General features: G+C 38.3%; 1 protein-coding gene across 1 annotated transcript in view; it reads left to right on the forward strand.

Moving 5' to 3' along the window:
- LOC149165628 (CRM-domain containing factor CFM3A, chloroplastic/mitochondrial-like) overlaps positions 1 to 8394 on the forward strand; it is a 149479-nt gene extending 141085 nt beyond the window's left edge. Inside the window, exon 5 of the transcript XR_016260759.1 lies at positions 8211 to 8394. The gene's annotated coding sequence lies outside the window, so the exon portion shown is untranslated. The remainder of the gene's footprint in view (positions 1 to 8210) is intronic.
- The last annotated feature ends 414 nt before the right edge of the window (positions 8395 to 8808 follow it).

Raw genomic sequence — 8808 nt, forward strand, 5'->3', positions numbered from 1 at the left:
TTTGAGGTAGAACAGATGGATGCGAAGACATTATTTCTTCACGGGGATATGGAAAAAGAGATCTATATGAAGCAACCTGAAGACTTTGTGGTGAAGGGTAAGAAATAACTTGTATGCAGGTTAAAAAAGTCTTTGTATGGGTTAAAACAATCACCAAGGATGTGGTATCAGAAATTTGATACATATATATGAAAACTTGGCTTCACAAGGAGAATAGAGGATCACTGTGCGTATTTTAAATTAAGTGGTGACCATGTTATTTATTTGGTCTTATCTGTGGATGATATGTTTCTGATTGGAAATGGCAAAGAAATTATCCAAAATTTGAAGACCCAATTGTCCTCCAAATTCGATATGAAGAATCTTGGTGATGCAAACTATATTTTGTGCATGGAAATTAAACGAGATCGGTAAAGAAGAAGCTTTGGTTAAACCAGAGGAAGTATGTCGAGACAATATTGCAGAGGTTTAATATGCAGGATAGTAAATCAGTGAAGGTTCCTATTCTTGTAGGTGCAAAGTTATCTGCTGAATAGTGTCCCAAGACACAAGAAGAGGAATATGACATGTCCCGTGTTCCATATGTGAGTGCAATTGGTAGCCTGATGTATGCAATGGTATGTACTAGACTAGACATTGGGCATGTAGTGCGAGTATTGAGCATGTTAATGTCAAAACCAGGGAAGGAGCATTGGACAACAATGAAGCGAGTTTTCAGGTATTTGCGCGGCATTAGTGATCTTGGCTTGTGCTACCAAAGAAGACTAGGATTGGATAAAGTTTTGGACATTCATGGCTTTGTTGATGCAGGTTGGGTTGGAGATATGGATTAGAGAAGATCTACAAGTGGGTATGTGTTTAACCTATTTGGAGGAGTAGTCAGTTGGATGAGAAAGAGACAATCTGTAGTGACACTTTCAATTACAAAGGCAGAATACATGACAACCACTCATGCAAGCAAGGAAGCAGTTTGGTTGCAAATATTGTGTTCAAGTATGGGGTTGGTACAATGGGCTACAAGGATAGATTGTGACAACCAAAGTGAAATTTTCTTGGCAAAGAACCCGACTTATCGTTCAAAGACAAAGAACATTGATGTTCAGTATCACTTTGTGAGGGATATGGTTGAGGACAACAAAGGGTTGTTGGTAAAGGTGGACACTTTGAAGAATGTTGCATATGCGTTAATGAAGTCTGTGAGCACTGAGAAACTTTCTTAGTGTAGAGAAACAATGAGCGTTGTAGGCCTGGACCAATGAATAATCTCTTGTGACCTCTGTGTGGAAAGAAAACAACAAGTGGGAGAATGTTGGGTGTGTGTTATTTTCTTTCCACAACTAGCTCTACATGTGGACCCAATAATAGTTGGGTGGACCCAAGGATGGGGGGCAGACCCAAAGATGGTGGGTGGATCTACCCATGGTCTTGTGCATGGGTTTTGCACATGGTTTTGGGCATGATGGTTATCTGCCCATAGTATTTTGTAGATCCGGTCAAGGGAACTACCATTATGTTCTAATCCAGGGTTAATGGATTGAAGTTTATGAATGCTTAAACATGTATATATACGCATTGTAACATTGAAAGAAACATAATGAAAAATCAATCTGGTAGTTTCGATTTTGGGATCCAGTGTAAAATCTCTGTGTTTATTTTTCTGTTTGAAGAATTTGTTTGCAGGTAATTTCTGTATAGGGTTAAAACCTACAGTTGGAACCGAGTTTTGTAATTCTTAAGGATTGTGTCGAAACTTTATATGACTGAATTTGGTTTTGATTGAGGCTTATAAGTTACAATACATAGTTTTAGTTTGCAGAATGAATTTACTCCCGTGCACCAGGCCCTAGTATGGATCCTAGACCAGATCAAAGATATATAAGAAATAGTATGATCTTGCGTTGAATGGAACAACATGTTCGTAAGACGGTTGAATTAGCTCAAAGTGTCTATATCGAAATTGAAAAGAATCTGTGGCCATCTCTTATTGGAACGCCACTTCAAGAAAAATAAATAGCCCAGTCCTTGCAGAAAGACTTCAAGTCTCCCTGATTAATGAAGGGACTTCCTATTCAGAGGGAGAGGATCAAAATAGGATCCTTGCATGCAATTTTGGTTATTGATGCTTGAGGATGGAGCACCCTTTTGAAACTACCTCTTGGATTTTGAAGAAAAATGAGTAGGACTCATGATTACAAATTGAAGCTGGTATTCTAGATCCGATTCGGAGTAAAGGTATGTTTACAACATTTGGTTTTATGAGAAATTTATCTCTGACAAGAATGGCCTGTCTCATTAGTTCAAAGGGAGTTGTATTGAACCCTCTCGGTATTCATAGCAAAGGAATTCTTTGTCTATGGAAGTGCACTATCAGGAGCATGGCATGCTGATGGGTATTAATGGTCTATCCTCATATTTGGTGGATCCCATGATGAGCAGGTGAATCCTTTGAATTACAATATGCACATTAACCAAAGAGAATATGGTCATATGAAACACAATTGTGTAGAACAAGCATTGAGGCACCTTTATGAATTAGACAAGCTTAGGCTTGTAGTCTCCCTGAGTGAGAGGGAGTAAGGTTAGTTAATATGTTTTCTTTAACATGATTTTGATTTGGTATCCTGGATGTGAAAAAAACAAAGGATTGCAAGTGTGCTGAAATCACTGCTGCTAGAATGGCTAGTTATAAGACAGTGTGTTTGAGCAAGCTCTTTAGTGAGCAATGTGCCATCATCTATATGTTGTTGGGAGGAGTAATGAGGCTCCCATGGACTAAAAGGTTGTCATTATTTTCACCAAGAACATGTCTTGGTTCTCATAGAACAACATTCCCTATATGGAGGGATCTTGGTTGGGTTGAACATGAAGCTCTAGGAGCTCTTGGGGGCCTAGGGTACTTCTTGGAGCTATATGAGCACAGAGTGAGTGGTTCACCTTCCCCTATGGAGTACATACCCAAACATGTTTAAGCACAAGGTGAGTGGTTCACGTTCCCCCGTGGATACCCCAACATACATCCTACCCTCGCAGTTTGGGACTCTTGGGAAGTACCTCTTATCTGGCCAATGTTTGGGGAAAAGTGGTTAGGGTTAATTAGTACTATTGATGGACGCGTCAGGTACTACTGTATTCCCTATGACTAGGATGCATGATGTTCAACAACTTGATCACTAAGGATCAATCTTGGTAGGGGTTCTACCCGTAGGACATGAGGACTTAACTCTCTCCCTTCTGAGGGTGGTATTGTCTTGAGACCCACCCTCGATTGATTCTTCTTATTGATAGAGGTATCTATTGTTCAATAGAAATGAGCAAAGACAAAACAATCACATGATGGCATGTTGCAACAACCTTGATGGACTTAGCATGATTGATGAAGTTCCTCTCTAATTGAAAGAGGAGATGAGATGTGAATGTCTTGAATGGACCCTTCTTTGACCAAGTTTGTTGGAAACAGGGTGTCATTTTCCCATGTGGACCTATTCTATGATGATTACTCTTTTATGAAGTTACGTCACTGACTTGATGCATTGATGAGAATATTGAAATATGAACAAGACTTAATGGCTTGATGGTCAATTGTGATGATTCTTGGAATTCCTCCCTACCCGAGAGGGAGTGTTAAAGTTGGGTAGCTAAGGAAGAATTCCCTAGTTTATTTAATCACGCAATAAAGTATTAAATGGATCAAAGAAATATTATGACAAAGGAAATTCAACTATATCCCCAAAAGTCAAGTCAACTTCTTGGAGGGAAAAATAGAAATTTGAATTTGCGGAATTGATTTAATGTTAACCAAATTCATGGGTCGGCCACAAGTTGGCCGCCCCCTCCAAGGGGTACATCCTATGATATCATCCTCATACACCTATTGGATGATAACAAGCTTAGTGTTCTTATGGTTTCTATGGTTCGGTGAAGGGATTATCTCTGAGGCAATTGAGGGTTATTACATACGAATTTGTAAAAGCATTCTTGGCACAGTTCAAAGTGTCTTCTATAACACAGTTTAGAGGCATGGTGAATGAGGCACAGTTTGGATTTCTTGTGAGATAGTTTGGATTTTTTGTGAGTCAGTTCGGATATCTTTGGAGGCATGGCACAACTAGGAGGCATGGCTTGGATCTCTTGAAGACTCACTTTACTTCATATCTATCCAGGCTCAAGTCAGATTCTATGGTACAATTGAGAGGTATGATTTGGAATAATATTAAGGTATTGATTTGGAACAAAAATATGGATCTCTGTTGGTCTATTATAAAGGGCAATTCATATCTTTGTTGAACCCTCATTCTCAGATCTTTGTTGAAGAAGTCTGAACCTTTGTTCTGATATCCATCCTACCCGAGAATACCAAGGTATGTAATCAGTTGTTATAATATGAAGAGTTTCCAAGTAGTCTGAGGACTACTTTATGCTATCACTATTGAATAACTTTAGCTACAAAATGAATATTTCAAAGTCACAATTATAACATCAGTATGCCAAACCCTTTTCCTTATTGTAAGATGCATTCATTTTATATGTGAAGAGTCTATAGTTTGTCATCCAGGGTTGTAATGATATGTGCCATACAAGTTACAAATGACAATATTTACAGTTGGAATACTACAGTGTGGAAACTATGATGTATAAAAGGAATATATGGTCCTAGCCTATATTGCTACAAAAGACAAAATTCTATTATGCTACAGGAAACCAAGGTTGGACTTAGACTATTCATGACTGGATCACTTGTTACAGTTGACTCAACAAAAGGTGACTGAACCAAGGATGACTAGACCATGGATGCATCAATGATAATTGTGACATCTAGATGGAGTGTCAGTGATTGAGTTTGCTGGACAAGCATACTGCTAGTAGCATGGATTGAGGTTGTTGTACAAGCATATGTTGTTGGCCCTAAGCGCCCTAATGTATTACATCTCATTGGATCTCTTTTTGCTGAACCCTTGATATTAATCATAATAAGAAGAATTGAGTTTGGGATTTCTCTTGTGTGGGGTTTTTCCCTGATCCCCGACCTAAATACTGGTGTCCTTATTGTCTCTGATTTTATTCTATTTGGTCCTTATTGTTATACTGCATCACTGTTATGTATATTGTTGATATTGATGGAATGATATGGATATTGAAAAATTTAAATGGCTGCATACAATAATATTCAGCTAAATGCCCTAAACTTAACATCAATACACATGACACATGAACACTTATCTGTAACAAGCCAAATGGTTGTAGGCCTTCCACATTCCACCCAACCATAGACCATGGAGTTCATATACTTTCAACCATGGTTCACCCATAAACTGGGGCTTCAACTCCGAGGGAAACAATCTATTAACCAAGTAACACACCACATACTCTGGCTAAGGTACCAACCCTAAAAACCTTAGTCTCCAACCACAAGCTCATGCTCTCCGGACCTGCACTCAAGTGGAGCAATATTTATCCGTAGCCAACAATCTCTTGGCAGTGCCCACCTTGGAGGGTGCCTTACAACCAGCCATGAATTCTCTCAGCCATTGGCTGCAGGAGCTCTTGTGGCTTCCAGCACCCTTCTAGGCCAAACTGAAACAACTCCTAGTCAATTACAGAGTCCAAGCACAAGACTCATCAAATGGTCGCCAAGAATTGTGTTCCACCAAAACTCCATGGCTACTCAAGCCATAAACCAGAGCCACCAAGGCTAACACACTAGGATGCATCCTTTATGGAACAATTAACTGAATAAACATGCCCCAGTTGGTTACATAGTCCAATCATAGGGCTTGCCAACTAGTTAATCAGATATAGAGTCCAAGCAGAGGGCTTGCCGGCTAGTTAATTAGATATAGAGTTCAAGCCTAGGACTCATTGACTATCTAACAATCTAACCCTGAATGAATGCCTCCATGGGGAAACATACACTTATAAATACACAAGTTTCTCTTGCCATGTGGCACCCTCTAAAGCCATGTGGGCCTTAGGTGCCTTTTTCACCACCAAGTGTCACATTATCCTTGTTGCCCTTTTTCTTGGAGTTGAGTGCCCCCCATACTCTTCCGTGGAGTTGATTTGCAGCCAATCATTATTTTATTAATATATGTATAATTACATCATATTTCAATTCTAGGATCTTTGGCCTCACAACCTATAAAGGCATATATTCTCGGGGAAGATGGCCCCAAAAATATATTTAACACATTTACATGGCATGCATGCTCCAAAATAAACTCAAAACTCACCAACCTATTAATCACATAATTTTAGCTCACCAACCTAAATATTATGGTCCTCAGACCCATTACATAGGCACACCGACCTTAACCTTCTCATAACTTACAAAGGATAGTTACAGAGGCACACCAACCTCAATATCACACATACAACATATGCATCTCAAGGGTCGAGCAAAGGTATTACGTCCCCCCCTGTTATTTATGCACCATCCTCAGTGCATCATATGTACGCATCCAATTCTGCTGTCTTGTGCTCATAGTCTGTACTAGATAGTCCATGTCCTTATGCCACACCAATGACTTCATTCTAGGGTGGCCTCCATGCTTCTGGTGCCACTTGCACACCAATAGGTCTGGAGGTCCTTGCCATGCCCCACATCGATGAATGTACAATCCTAGCATGATCACCATCACACCTAAAGGACATCAAACAAATGCCATTAATATTTACAACTATATATATATATATATATGTTTTCTTTCTTTAAGAAAGAGAAACAACAACCAAATGCATGCAATCATTAATAAAAAAAATATATGAAAAACACAATTTCCATGTAATGCAAAAGCCATGGATATCTCCCAAGTGCCTCAACCATGAAGCATTGTCCTTACAATCCTTGTATACAATTCCTGTATACCATCAAATTTCTTTAGTTGTTGTTCTTGCATTTCTCATTGCCTTTATTCTTGTTGCTCTTTATGACATGGTTTCTCTTACTACCTCCTAATCTTTTGATATGAGAGATCTTGTGAAACAATGACATGGTCATAAGAGATTCTTTATGGCTAGCATATCCATCTACCGTGAGTTGGCTGCCACTTTCAACCCTATCTCTCTAGATATAAGTATGTATATATGCACCATGATCTCTTGTGAGCCACTATAATATATAAATGTTTGGATTTGTATAACGACCTATCTTGTCAAAGATGTGTCAAAGCTGTTACAAACTCGTCAGAATCTATTATAATACTTGTTATAATCCAATTATATCCCTGTTATTCATACCTATTATCACCTGTCATAAAATTTGTCATAACCTGTCATAAGTCAGCCATAACACTTATTATGGTCCGGTTACAACCTTGCTATATCCATTTCATGACCTATCAAAAGAGTTTTCATAACATGTCATAAACTTGCTACAACCTATTATCATTATGCGATAAATTGTCACAAAATCTCTTATAACCTAGTATAACTCTATTATGAGATCTGTCAAACACTTGATATAACTTGTTATAAACTTACTTCTCACCCGTGACATCTTGCTATAACTTGTTACAAACTTCTCATATCCTTGTCATCTTCCAGTGACAACACCCATCATAATCCTGTTACAATACCTGTCCTATCTTGTCACCAACATGTGACAACCTGTGTATAAACCTGTCACTAACTTGTGACAAACCTATTATAACTTGTTAGCAACTTGTCTTAACCTTGTCACCCACCTGTGACAAGACTTATCATAATCATGTTACAATACTTGTCCTAACTTGTCACCAACCTGTGACAACCTGTGGATAAACCTGTCACTAACCTATTATAACTTGTTACAAACCTATGGTAACCTGGTCACCCACATGTGACATGACCTATAATAATCTTATTACAATAACTATCCTAACTTGTCACCACCTGTGACAACCTGCGTATAAACCTGAGACAAACCTGTAATAATCCTTGCTATAATCTTGTTATAGCCTTGTCTTGCAACCAAGTGTGCTACTTTCCAAATGTTCACCCTGTATTATTATACATCTGTCTTTTTTTCTTATATCTCCCAACCCTTATTTCCTATTTTCAGGGCAATCATACAACATCCTCAGTGCCTAATTTATTCAAGTTCAGAAATTATGTTCTGATGGTTTTTTGGAACATATTAAAGCAAACTTCTCGAGCTAGCTTCCACAAATCAATTTTTCCTTGCATTTCCTTTTTAGCAATGACACTTATACTTAATTGTGTTACTTTTCCTGCAGCTTGATCAACTGTTTCCCGCAACATATAGCATTCTATTGTGGAGCTTGAAGGGGTTCCTTTTCCAGGTGACTACTATCATAACAATTCCCAATAACAATCCACATGTGATCAACAACTTGTGAATAAACTGTATATAAACAAATTTCCAATATTAATTAAGCACATAATTGGGTTGTTGAGAAATCTAGGGAAAAGGGATGAGGTGATTTCTCTTGAGATGATCATTGTTTGTGATGCAATTTTACTGAGTCTTTATTAGCTTCTTCTCTTACTTGATTATATTAATGTTTTCTATCAACAAACATCGACCAAACCATAAATAATCATGAGACAAGGGACACAAAATGGAGGCGATCAACCAGGGCCAAAATCTCTCTAACTTGAGAGGAAAACCCAAATGCATTTTTCTTCTTATAGAATATTCAAGTGATGAATTCCAAGACCAAGACCCTTGACCTAACAACCTCTGCAAGACCAAGTCACAAAACTTCCTTGAAACAATTCCTCTTCTTTGAGTCAATGTTAGTCAAATTGATTGCTTCACCATAGATCTCAACTTCTCTTCAGATTTCGGCCTATCGACATAGACCTGCAATT

Source organism: Pinus tabuliformis, chromosome 5_1, assembly GCF_031772625.1.
Source record: "Pinus tabuliformis cultivar Carrire ecotype Pingquan chromosome 5_1, CPIR1, whole genome shotgun sequence".
Taxonomy (NCBI): Eukaryota; Viridiplantae; Streptophyta; class Pinopsida; order Pinales; family Pinaceae; genus Pinus; species Pinus tabuliformis.